The sequence below is a fragment of the Triticum dicoccoides genome, chromosome 7A, assembly GCF_002162155.2.
Source record: "Triticum dicoccoides isolate Atlit2015 ecotype Zavitan chromosome 7A, WEW_v2.0, whole genome shotgun sequence".
Lineage (NCBI taxonomy): Eukaryota > Viridiplantae > Streptophyta > Magnoliopsida > Poales > Poaceae > Triticum > Triticum dicoccoides.
The window spans coordinates 114,201,194-114,215,057 of record NC_041392.1 but is presented as its reverse complement, the minus strand read 5'-3'; positions in this window follow the sequence as shown (position 1 = coordinate 114,215,057).

The window sequence follows — 13,864 nt, the reverse complement described above, 5'->3', positions numbered from 1 at the left end:
CATCATCGAAATGTAAGAACTAATTCTTTTTTTTTCATACCTGCGGTGAACTGTGCTTTTGGACATGTTAAGTCCAGCAGCAACTTGTCGAATTGTGGTCCTCTCACCAGGTGGAATGGCTTCTAATGCCTCAATATCCAAACTCATTTTCTTCCTTCCCCTTTTTAACTTCAAATTGTTCTTGATAGAGTTAACGCCACCTCCTGTCTTCGTTTCATTCCAAATCCTACTCACGCACCTCCGAGAACAATTTGCATCACGTACAACAGAATCCAAAACCCCATTTTTTAACCTTCCACGCTCTCCATTTCGAGCAAGCAGCATAGCGTAAATATTACGCTTGTCTTCGACAGTGTACTGTTCTCTGTTATTCTTGTTAGCCGAAGCATCTGCACACATGAAAACAAATCATAAGCACAAACCAAATATGCTGCTACTAAACAAAACTGAAAACAAATCATGATTGAGTTGTAGATGAAAAACCTACTCAAATCAATCTCTTTTGCAGAAGGTGCTTCTACATGTTCCGGCCGTGGAGGATACTCGTCAGCGTTCTCAAAATTTGGATTATATCCAGCGCCATGCCAGCCGCCTTCTCTGCCGTTAGTAGATGCAGCAAACTCAATGGTACGGTCTACACAGCAAAAACAAGCAATTCAGAATCCATATAGCTGATCTTATGTACGGCCAAACAAGAAGAAAAAAAATACGGTCACAGAACAAATTATTCCTAACGAAACATAGCGTCTCTCATGCTGTGGCTGACGAAGGCCTTTTATTCTTCACTTCACACAATCGATGGAGAGCTAAGATCTACGTACGTACATTACACGGCTCACAGATCCTGACTCCCCAAACTGAAAGATAGTTCAGAACGAAACAACATAGAAAGAACTAAAACAACAGCAAAACAGTAAACAGCTACAAGGAAGGAGATCAGCGGAGGCAAACATCCTGCAGCAGCGACTCGCAGGTAGTTTCCTGATGCAATCGTCGAACGAGACAGCATATCCTGATCAGGCAAGAAGGACTACGTACCTCTCATGCAGAATACGGACGAATTTGGTCCGATGCAGATGGAGCCGTTCATGATGTTCAAGCCGACGAAGGAGGATGTCCTTCCGACGGCGCTTGCACTGCCGCTCCCGCCCGGCAAGGTGGCCCAGTTCGACGAGCCTGCCTGATTTGGAGAAGGAGATCGAGGTGGGAGCGACAGACCGACGCGGCGTCTCCCTCCGACGCTGGGGCTGGACACCGGTGTAGAGGCAGCCGTTCCAATAGAGAACGACGGCAGTGGTCCTCTACCTGCAAGACCGAGTGGAGGAAGGGCTCCGCCATGACGAGTACGAAGTGGAGGAAGGCCGCCGCCATCGCCGGAACGAGGAAGGAAGGCAGCGCGAGTCAGGCCTTGGAGGCCAAGAAGCGGCGGACGACGATGTCCCTCGTCTCCCCCGTCCGACGCCATGAAATCGAGGAGGAGAGGAGATGAGATTGGCGCTAGACAGGGCTGTTCGTCTACGTAAGTCCATGGCTATATAAAGAAATCTGGGCGCTGCTTTCGTTTGAGTTTGGAACGAAATCCTTGCGCGCGGAATCAAATCTCTAGTTTAGGAAAGAAATCTGGGCGCGCTAGCAAAATTTAAGGGGAAAATATCGCGCTGAAGGAGGAAGGAGCGCGCGAGGCGGAAACAGCACGCGGGGCAGAGGAAAATATCGCGCCAAATCAATTAAAGACTAGAAAATAAAGTTATTTTCACTTTCCAAATTAATTGCAGCGCCGATGGTTAACGTTTTTACGTGGAAAATCAGAGCCAATGGAAATTCACCTTGGGCCAAGATATTTGAGAACTTTGCCTTGCGAACTGGGACGGAGGGAGTACTATCTACTATCACTATAAAAGTACGAGAGGGCGGAGCCCCAGACAATCACACCCATCCACTTACAAAATCTAATGGCTCTTAATCCTCCCGTGTTTAACGCTGCAAACACGCATTAAGCAACTAAGAATGCATCGATCGCTAACCCCGCTGCCGTTTGAAAAAGAAAAAAACTACCAAGAACGACGCACGCCCCTGCCGCTTGCCCCCACATCGTGGTGGGCCATAGGTGCCATCCAGATCGAGCACGGGGCAAATCACCCCGCGTCTTCACCGACGGCATCGGCTGTCTCAGGTCTAGGGTTTGCCCTGGTTCTCATGACTCCCTGTGTGCGGCTGCTGCGGTGGGATGGACGGCGTCGGCGCCATTGCGGACTAGCTGTTCGGCCGGCCCGTTGGGGTTCGGTTTTGTTTTGGTTGATGCGGCTGTCTCTCGATGGATTGGTACGATCTATTTGCTCCCTCCTTCATTCTTCCTTCCTTTGTGTTCTGGTGTTGTTTGATAGATTTGGCGGTTGGTTGGATGCGGGGATGACAAGGTAGGGACCGTAGTGGTGGATGCATCTTCACGTGTTTCCGTTGATGCAGACCATTGGGGTTTAGATTAGGTGTTTTTTTGGCTGATTGGATGCATTTGGTGTCGATCAGTGCTTACCGTGGACAACACGGCAGCAGTAAGGTGATGCAATCCCCTTTCTATTTTCTGTTCATCTTCTCCATGTGTTTAGGGGTTCGGTTCAGTTTTGCCGTGGTACAGATCAGTAGCTAGCCGAGTCTGCCTGATGTAGTGTAATTCTAGAAAAATGTATTAACGAGATGAAGCTTGTGGTTTCTGAAGTAAACAATACCTGCTAGATTTTACTCCAATTTCTTGTGCAAATTTCATTTTGATACATGTAGAGCAGCGGTGACAGCTCGGACGCAACACACTTGGCCTGCGTCAGCTGCGGCGGCGGGGTCCATCTCCTCCCTGGAGCAGCGGTGGTGGCGTGGGACACAGCGGGCTCGGGCGCGAAAATGGATTTCTCTGGCGGGGCATTTGCAAATGTCGATATGCCGACGAATCCTTGCCTCTGTTCCTCGACCTCGTGTGAGGGACGCATATGCCCCTGCGGCCGTTCCTCCTTGTGGTCAGTGACGCAAAGCCGAGGACACGGAAGTCGCTGCCGCTGTTCCACTACGCGACGGTGATACACATGGCGTAGCCTCTCCTTGATCTTATACTCCGTGCCTCGTTCATCCATATATGATCTTATTTCTTTCAGTTTTTTGCTAGATTTAACATTGGCCTTTGTTCAAATCCTATTCATGTTGAACCATTGAAAGCGAGCACACAAAGCTGCAGAGGCAACCAGTCCAAAGGAATCAGTACGATAATGTGTTTCCAGTATTCCTAAAATAAATGAAGTAATGGTGTGATTAACACTAACATTGATGTTCCCCTCTTCTATATAAAATGATACGCACACTCCGGTGTATTAGAGAAAAAAAGCACTAACATTGATGGATCAGTCGGTTCTATTGAAAAAATCATCACACTCTGTTAAGCCAGATTTCATTCATTTTGATTTTTAGCTCTGCAAACTGTGCTATGAAAATTGGTATTCGTTACAGTCTAGCACATCATATGGTTATGTCAAGTGCCGCTGCAAAGAAATGTCGCCGGTAACAATGATTAAAGTTCCAGTTCCCTGATAGTGTATCTTACCACATTCAGTTTTGGTAGCTGTAATGGGACAAATGGAGTCTGAGGATGGTGTGGGTTGTGCATTATTCTCTTTCCCACTAATGATTTTGCTGGTCAAACTTGGGATGTGATCAAGAAGGTGGGGAAAGCAACATAGTTTTAGTGGCGGTGCTATTGTTAAGTGCACTGGAATTTAGCAAGAAAAATAAATGGGAATAATTTGAATATCTTAGTTCGCACTTCTGCTCAGTGAGTCCAGCACTTGGACAAGACTCCTAACTTCAATTCTCATAGGACCAAATTATTGGACACAACCTGATTTATAATTTATCTTAAATTCCAAATTATGTGATGTAGACAATCTAAAATCATTACTTCTTTCGTAGGGAACATATATTGGTGTTTGATGAGGCAGATCAAATTCGTCATCGTGATTTGCAATCCCATGTTGACTATCATTTCTCCGATTCCCAAAATTAGACCAGCTACAGTTTTTTGTTACATAGACGAAGTCACATAAGGAACTAGCAAGCGTTCCTAAATAATAGTCTTTTTAGATATTCCATTATGGACTATATACGGAGTAAAATGAGTGAATCTACACACTATAGTGTGTCTATATACATCTGTATGCAGACCTTATTGAAATCTTTAAAAAGACTTAAATTTAGAAATGGAGGGAGTAGTTTGTAAAAAAAATTCTGGGTGGTGAAGTTGTGAAGATACATGCTGTAACGCCCTCGATGCGGCTATATCTCCCACGTGTCGAAGCATGACTTAGAGGCATAACTGCATTGAAAGCAATGTCGCAAGTGAGGTAATCTTCACACAACCCAAGTAGTACAATAGGGGAAAAAGATACATAGTTGGCTTACAATCGTCACTTTACACAATTACATGAATAAAGCATTACATCATCCAAATACACTCAAGGTCCGACTACGGAACCAAAATAAGAGAAGAACCCCAAATGCGACAAAGGTCCCCGATCGACCCCAACTGGGCTCCACTACTGACCAACTAGAACAAAACAACACAAAGGACAAGATCTTCATCGAGCTCCTCCTGAGCTTGGTTGCGTCATCTGCACGGACTCATCGGCACCTGCAAGCTGGTTTTGGAAGTATCTGTGAGTCACAGGGACTCAGCAATCTCGCACCCTCGCGATCAAGACTATTTAAGCTTATGGGTAACGTAAAGGTATGAGGTGGAGCTGCAGCAAGCGACTAGCATATATGGTGGCTAACATACGCAAATGAGAGCGAGAAGAGAAGGCAAAGCACGGTCGATAAAAGTATGATCAAGAAGTGATCCTATAGCAACCTACGTGAAGCATAACTCCAACAACCGTGTTCACTTCCCGGACTCCGCCAGAAAGAGACCATCACGGTTACACACGCGGTTGATGCATTTTAATTAAGTTAAGGCTCAAGTTATCTACAACCGGACATTAACAAATTCCCATCTGCCCATAACCGCGAGCACGGCTTTCGAAAGTTCAAAACCCTGCAGGGGTGTCCCAACTTAGCCCATCACAAGCTCTCACGGTCAACGAAGGAATAGACCTCCTCCCGAGACATTCCGATCAGACTCGGCATCCCGGTTCTACAAGACATTTCGACAGGGTAAAACTAAACCAGCAACACCGCCCGAATGTGCCGACAAATCCCGATAGGAGCTGCACATATCTCTTTCTCAGGGCACACCGGATCGTCCAAACTTCCGGTAGGCTAGCCCAGAGTTGCCCCTGGTGGCCACCGGCGGCTGACAAGTTGGACCAACACTCAGAGGAGCACTGGCCCGGGGGGGGGGGGTAAATAATGATGACCCTCAGGAGCGCGACTCCCAAGGGAAAAGAAAAGGCTAGGTGGAAAATGGTAAAACCAATGTTGGGCATTGCTGGAAGAGCTTTACTTAAGGTGAACTGTCAAGGGGTTCCCATAATAGCCCAACCGCGTAAGGAACGCAAAATCCGGGAACATAACACCGATATGACGGAAAACTAGGGCGGCAAGAGTGGAACAAAACACCAGGCATAAGGCCGAGCCTTCCACCCTTTACCAAGTATATAGATGCATTAAGTTAATAAGATATATAGTGATATCCCAACAAGTAAGCATGTTCCATAAAGGAACGACATCTCCATATTCCAACAAGGAACAAACTTCAATCTTCACCTGCAACTAACAACGCTATAAGAGGGGCTGAGGAAAGCGGTAACATAGCCAATCAACGGTTTGCTAGGACAAGGTGGGTTAGAGGCTTGGTTCAACAATATGGGTGGCATGATAAGCAAGTGGTAGGTATCGTAGCATAGGCATAGCAAAAGAGCGAGCAACTAAGCAAGCAAAGATAGAAGTGATTTCAAGGGTATGATCATCTTGCCTGAAATCCCGCAAGGAAGAAGAATGAGTCCATGAAGAAGACAAATGGACGTAGACGAATGGTTCCTCACAAGCACGACGTTACCGGAACCAACCCGAAGAAGAAAACACCGGAAAGAAGCACACAACATAGTAAACAACCACCACATAGACACGGCATGATGCGCAAACAAGTATGATGCATGTCCGGTTTAAAGAGGGTATGGCATGGCAAAGTGCAACAACCAAAACTACAAATTAAGTGGAGCTCAATATGCAACGAGTTGCATATTGACGGAGCACCACATCAATTATTTAGTTCGATCTCGTTTATGTACCCAACAATATTAAATGTTGTTAAACATGGCAAGAGGGTGAAGTAAAAGAAAACTACCCATCTAGTCAAGTTTAAATGAGGCCGGAAGCAACGAACAACATTTCCGGAAACTCCTCATGAGCATACTTTGGTTATGGTACTGTTCTGCCCTAAACCATATTATATAGTTGTTAAACATTCAAAGTGATGCCACCATGTTAAACTAGGCATTTTTCTACCCCATTTACATATAAAGTTTGTTTAAATCCGATCTACGGTTATTTAGTTATGAAATAAATCATTTTAGCATGGCATAGGGGCAAATTTAAACAAACATCATTTTAAACATTTTAAACATTGATGAAAGTTGCATATTATTAAACTAGATGAAATTCTAAGCAAGTTTCATACATAATTTATGTAATTTGGATGCATGCATATTTAGTTATTAGCAATTCAAAATGATGGCATTCCTGTAATTATGCATGCACTGGAAAAATACTAAAACTAGAGAAGGAATAAAAAACATACGTGGGCCAGATTGCAACACGGTGCAGCGGCCCACTAGGAGATTTGGCCCGGCGGTTGAGTGTGCAAAGAAAAGAAAACAGAGCTAAAACGGGGCCAACTGGGAGTTGACCATATTTTATAGTTGTTAAACATGCAAAGTGATGCCACCATGTTAAACTAGGCATTTTTCTACCCCATTTACATATAAAGTTTGTTTAAATCCGATCTACGGTTATTTAGTTATGAAATAAATCATTTTAGCATGGCATAGGGGCAAATTTAAACAAACATCATTTTAAACATTTTAAACATCGATGAAAGTTGCATATTATTAAACTAGATGAAATTCTAAGCAAGTTTCATATATAATTTATGTAATTTGGATGCATGCATATTTAGTTATTAGCAATTCAAAATGATGGCATTCCTGTAATTATGCATGCACTGGAAAAAATACTAAACCAAGAGAAGGAATAAAAAACATACGTGGGCCAGATTGCAACATAGTGCAGCGGCCCACTAGGAGATTTGGCCCGGCGGTTGAGTGTGCAAAAAAAAAAGAAAACAGAGCTAAAATGGGGCCAACTGGGAGTCGATCCCTTGACCTCCTGCATAGAGGAGCAAAGCGCTGACCAACTGGCCTAACTAGGTGCTTTGGTTACTAGAGGGCCATAGATCCTTTTGAACAGGAAAACGCCCGGCCTTGGAAACACCGCGAACGCGCAGCAACATGCCGGCGACGATGACAAGCAAAGTGGCGGCTGTGGGTGCAGCAGAACACCAGCGGGGGTGCGGGTTTGGATGCAGGTGCGGAGGGTGCAAGTGGAGCAGCTGCTGGAGTGAAGGTGCGTGTGTGCGTGGGTGCAGCAGGGGCTCGAGAACGAGCATATCTCGGCCGCGCGGCGAGGCTGCAGCTATAGCGGCGATGAGCTTGAGCGCGGGGCAATGCATGAGTGGGGCGGCTGTGTGAGTGTGGACAGAAGCGGCGTCTGGCAAGGTGTGCTAGTGCAAAGGCAAGCGGGGGAGCGACAAACAAGGCATCGACTTGCTCAAAACGGCCATGGCGATAGCACAGCAACAACAGCTCGGACACAACCGGATCGATGACTACATGCATGCAAAGAAGCGGCAAAGGAGGGGATTCGACGCGGCTCACCGAGGGGTTGCGGAAGGTGAGCTCGGTTGGGTGCGAGGAGGCCGATCTGAGGCGTGGCGAGGATCTGATCGGGTGATGGTGCTCGGACCATGAAGCAGAGGAAGCAGGGGAGGCGACCGGGCACAGGACTTGGCGATCCAGCTCAGGGAGGTCGTGCGAAGGGTCAATCCGGAGGAAGAAGAAGGCCACCACGATGTGGACGACACCGGGCTCGAGCTTGGCTTGGCTCGACCGGCCATGGCGATGGTGACGGCAGGGAGGCGCGTTGGGGAGGCTCCCGCCCAACTAACTGCGGGGATCGGTCGAGGAGGGTGCCGGGGTGCAGGACGACATGTCGAAGACGAGCTTGAGGCCCTCCGGCCGCGAGAACGATGACAGCCATCAACGGTTTATCTCTCTGCTCTCGGTGGTGCTCTCTGATCTTGAAGAAGAAGGAAAAATAGAGGGGAGGAAGAGAGATGGCGGCGCGAGGAGGGAAAAAGGAGGGAGAAGGAAACCCTAGGGCGAGGCCCGGGGCAGCTTTATAGAGGGGCACGCGGGCGAGGGCGCCGCGGTGGCCATGTGCCCCATCCTTTTACTGAGAGAGAGAGAGAGCTGCGGGAGGAGGAAGAAAAGGTGAGGAATGAGGGGATGACAGGTGGGGTCGCCTAGGTGATCCTGTAGAATTTACCGGCGAGAGGGAGAGAAGGGGCACACTGGTGCTGGCTGGGCTCTAGGAAGGAGGAGGCCCAAATGCAGCGCCCCCGCTAAGGCCCTTTTCCTTTTAAACAAACTCTCTGGCTAAAATCAAACCAAAGATGCAAAAGAGAAAAGGCCATGGAGTTTGAGAAGAATTAGACTAAGAACAAAATATCCCTGGACGTCAGGAATTATGCAGCATTTGAATAAAATGCTCTGGCAATTTTTTAGAGACTGCAAATTCCAAACAAGCTTGAAAATAATTCAAGCTTGAATAAATCCTTAGCCCAACCAAAACACTTCCAAAAGACTTGAAAACTGGAGGAGGTGGTCTTGGCATTGTGTAGGGAATAAAGAAATATAGTGAACATTAATCTGGAGCAGAAAATGTCACTAGAGAAATAATTGAAAGAAAGGGAAAATGAGAAGTTTGGATGGGATAGAAACTTGGGTGAACTTGATGAATTGTTGCTGGTATGCGCAATGAACAAAAAAATGAGGTGGAGATAAGAATAAGAGGGGTTCACACAAGAACACACGACAACACTTACATATGCAAAACAAGGCATGGTGATCATGGTGCAATGCAATATAATATAAGATGAACATGATGCAAGAAGCAAAAAGACAAGGCACTCAACATGATCATGGCATAAACATATAAGAATGAAATACACAAAACAATTATGACAATAAAACAAACATAATAAACACACGACAACAATTAAAATAAATGGAAGGGCAACTGACGCGTCAGACTCGGGGCGTCACAACACTCCACCACTACGAGAGGATCTCGTCCCGAGATCTAGAATGGCACCAGAGGGAAAACGGAAGAGAAAGAGAAGAGGTAAAACTAAGTTGCTTCTTTGACAATTGAGTGAGACCAAAGAACCTTGAGAGGTTAAATAAATACGAGAAAAGAATACAACAGAGATGAACAAAATTGAAAACACACCGATATAAACGAGGAACAAAGAAGAACAAATTCGTACAGCACTCCGTTTGAAAAGACATGCAAGACTTGATAAGACGGAAAGAACTTGAACAAAGGGGCACAACTCTCCGGTTAAATGTATAAGCAAGAAAGGAACAAGGTCCTGGCAAGAACAAGAGGAAATGTTGAAGATAGCACCATCACAATGCCTCCGGAACAAAAGAAAGAATGGAATGGGGTGAACGAAGGAAAACAAGATCTCGAGGTAGCACGCTTACAACAAAGGCTAGAACCGAGTTGTTGGAAAACCAACAACGAAAAGAATAATCTTGATATGGTCTTATGAAATACATCTCAAAATTATGAGGTGATAATCTGCCACTTACGGGAAAGAATTGTATTTATTTGAACAAGGAGACGAGAAAGTATTTCCCCGGGAGGATAAAGAAGAGCTTGGATCATTTATGAGCACCATTATAGCAACAATCCTTAGGGAAGGCTTTAGGTGAAATATAACCCAAGATAACTCCAAAGACGAGATTGGTGGATCTAAAATATCTCATTCTTGACAACATGTGAATCATGAAAAATGAACTCAGATTATCAAAAATGACATAATACCATCTCCAAAGATACGGAAGAAAGAATTGCACTCCAGATAGCAAGATGAGAATGCTTGAGCTCCTTAGAAAAGAATCTCGATGGACACTTCGAGAAGGAATATAAAACCTTGGTGAACCATCATGTAGAACCTTGATGAAGTACTCTGGTAAACAAAAGATAACGAAAAGAGAGAGAAGTTGACAATACAAGGAGAATCCTTGTAATGATTTAGATGTATCTCCGTGATGATATAACTGCGAGAGCTTGGAACTCCGGAAGAAAGATAAGATGAACAATTCGGATCGAGAATTTGGATGAACCTCCGGAATAAGGAATTAACCATATAGGTGAATCAAGAATAAGAATTACATTATGCTTATCCTTCACCAATTAAATTGATGACAATCAACGGATTTGGCACACTACTTATTCTCGTAGCAAAGATTAAGAGAGATATCGATAACTTGATAAGGACTTGATGGAACCGCTGGTGGGATTTGGAACGACGAATGAATTGATATGATAAACAAGGAAGAGAAATCTTGAACGAACCACTGTTAGAATTAAAATGACCAAAGGAAAGATAGAGGAACACTGGGAAGAATTATGAAATGAACGAGGATACTTGAGAGGATTTAGATACATGAGAACGAAGAGATCACGAGCCGATTAAAGATCACTTGAACGAAGCACCGGTAAAATTTGGAGAATGATAGCTGAAAGCTGAGAATGAATAATCCCGAAATGATGGACTTCGGAGAATCAAACTGAAAAGACTCCTGAATTACTCCGGATGGGTGAAAATCTCACAAACGAAAACAATTATGAGAGGATGGCAGAAAATGGGGCAATATTTAAAAGAAAATCTTCTTCGGTCTCCAACTGCAGAGAATGACGATGAGGAACACCATCATGAATTATTGAGGCACTCCAAATGAAAATTATAGGGGTTGAACCAATGATGAAATAATTTGACAGATCTTGGAGAAAAACATTTAACTGATGTCAATTCATTCTTACGTCAAACTATTAAATGAATTTGAGACTAACTCCGGGAGAAAAAGAAGAGTCGGGTAAGATCCTGGGAAAAGACCTGTGGGTTAGGGCCCACTCAAAAGAAACACCGATGAACGATTTAAAAGAGAGGTTGCACCGGTTGAATTAAATGGCTTGAATGAGATAACAACCTCGAAATAGGTTGAACTGATCTTGAATGAAAAGACGAGCCTTCTGAGATATCTTGAGCACTCCGGGACAATAGGATATCGAGAGGTGAACGATTAAGAATTGCGCCGGCATGAGAAAGCCTTGAAATGAGGAAAGGAATATGATCAACAAAGCTTGAATTGAATCCACCGGAGAAGAAAAAGAATGGAGAATATTGAACTAGTAGAGCATCTTCATGAGAACCACCGGGTAAGAACATTAACGGAAAGGAATGGAGAGACTTCATAACCAATAAGATGGATACTTGATTGAGAATTCTGAGTCCTTGAAGAAGAGGGGTGGGTGGGTGGGAAAAAACAAAGGCAGCTTGGGACGAATGAAACAAACAACGTCGAGAAGAAATGAGTTGATCTTGCGGATGTTGGAAAAGATCGGATCCTCTTGAAGAGAGAACACGCCGGTTGAAAAGGATTAACAAGACAATCTCGATAAACGAGAAGGATTAGTATTCACATCGGAGTATGAAAATACCATTTGGGGAAGGTATGGAATCAACATTTGACTTCGAAGCAACTCGAATACCACAACTCAAAACCAAAACAAAGGATTGGCTTGCAGAATAAGCCGGAACAAACATATGATAGAGATTTCGTCCGAAGTTTTCGTGGTGGGGCCTACACGGGCTCGATCGTACAGCACCATCATGTACAAGGCAGTGCACATGACATACGAAGCGTCCCCGAGTCGGCATAGCCAAGGACTCTTTAAGACACAACGAGACCACTGTAAAACCGACCAATAGGCAGACCACGAGACGTCGAACCCCAATTTCAAATCATACATCTGTCGGAAAGATATCCTAAGAGCTACTTGAATTCCCACATATTAACTCCCGAAATTTTCCGGTTATGCAATCAGGTGTTGGGAATACAGGAGAAGCATAATATCTCACCCAAAACTAGCAAATCCTACATCCAGCTGTATCCATCCTTCAACACATAACCAAGAAACCTTCGGAAATCATCTACCTCAACCTTCGAAAAGCATCCGTCACGAGTTATGGCAATACTCCCGAACTCCCGCCCCAGTACTGGGTGGCGTCGAGGTTATCTCACCAACGAACTGCATAAAAGAGATTTTTGATGTCGGCGTACTAAACTCAGGTATTCCAGAACTGCAACGATAAAATTATGACGACAACACCTCAGAGCTCAACTCCCCAGGACACTTCCACAAAACCCCTGACAGGAGGCACCAAGACAATGTTCTCGTCATAAAACCATCGGAACGATTCCAAGATACCCGCGTGATCCTAAATTTTTTTAGTGAAATTTGAGAAGAGAAGAGTCAAAACTCTACGTCAGGATGCCTTACCAGAGCGATGAGGAGACTCGGAAGTAAAAAGAATTCCTAAACTCTCCGATATATAATTCCTAAATGACTCAAAACATTTTTCTAGACTCAACAACGGCTGCTAAAAACAATCAAGCAATGGGGCTCCTAAGGTCGGGGAAGGCTCTGATTACCAACTTGTAACGCCCTCAATGCGGCTATGTCTCCCACGTGTCGAAGCACGACTTAGAGGCATAACCGCATTGAAAGCAATGTCGCAAGTGAGGTAATCTTCACACAACCCAAGTAGTACAATAGGGGAAAAAGATACATAGTTGGCTTACAATCGCCACTTCACACAATTACATGAATAAAGCATTACATCATCCAAATACACTCAAGGTCCGACTACGGAACCAAAATAAGAGAAGAACCCCAAATGCGACAAAGGTCCCCGATCGACCCAACTGGGCTCCACTACTGACCAACTAGAACGAAACAACACAAAGGACAAGATCTTCATCGAGCTCCTCCTGAGCTTGGTTGCGTCATCTGCACGGACTCATCGGCACCTGCAAGCTGGTTTTGGAAGTATCTGTGAGCCATAGGGACTCAGCAATCTCGCACCCTCGCGATCAAGACTATTTAAGCTTATGGGTAAGGTAAAGGTATGAGGTGGAGCTGCAGCAAGCGACTATCATATATGGTGGCTAACATACGCAAATGAGAGCGAGAAGAGAAGGCAAAGCACGGTCGATAAAAGTATGATCAAGAAGTGATCCTATAGCAACCTACGTCAAGCATAACTCCAACAACCGTGTTCACTTCCCGGACTCCGCCGGAAAGAGACCATCACGGTTACACACGCGGTTGATGCATTTTAATTAAGTTAAGGTTCATGTTATCTACAACCGGAGATTAACAAATTCCCATCTGCCCATAACCGCGGGCACGACTTTCGAAAGTTCAAAACCCTGCAGGGGTGTCCCAACTTAGCCCATCACAAGCTCTCACGGTCAACGAAGGAATAGACCTCCTCCCGAGACATTCCGATCAGACTCGGCATCCCGGTTCTACAAGACATTTCGACAGGGTAAAACTAAACCAGCAACACCGCCCGAATGTGCCGACAAATCCCGATAGGAGCTGCACATATCTCTTTCTCAGGGCACACCGGATCGTCCAAACTTCCGGTAGGCCAGCCCAGAGTTGCCCCTGGTGGCCACCGGTGGCTGAC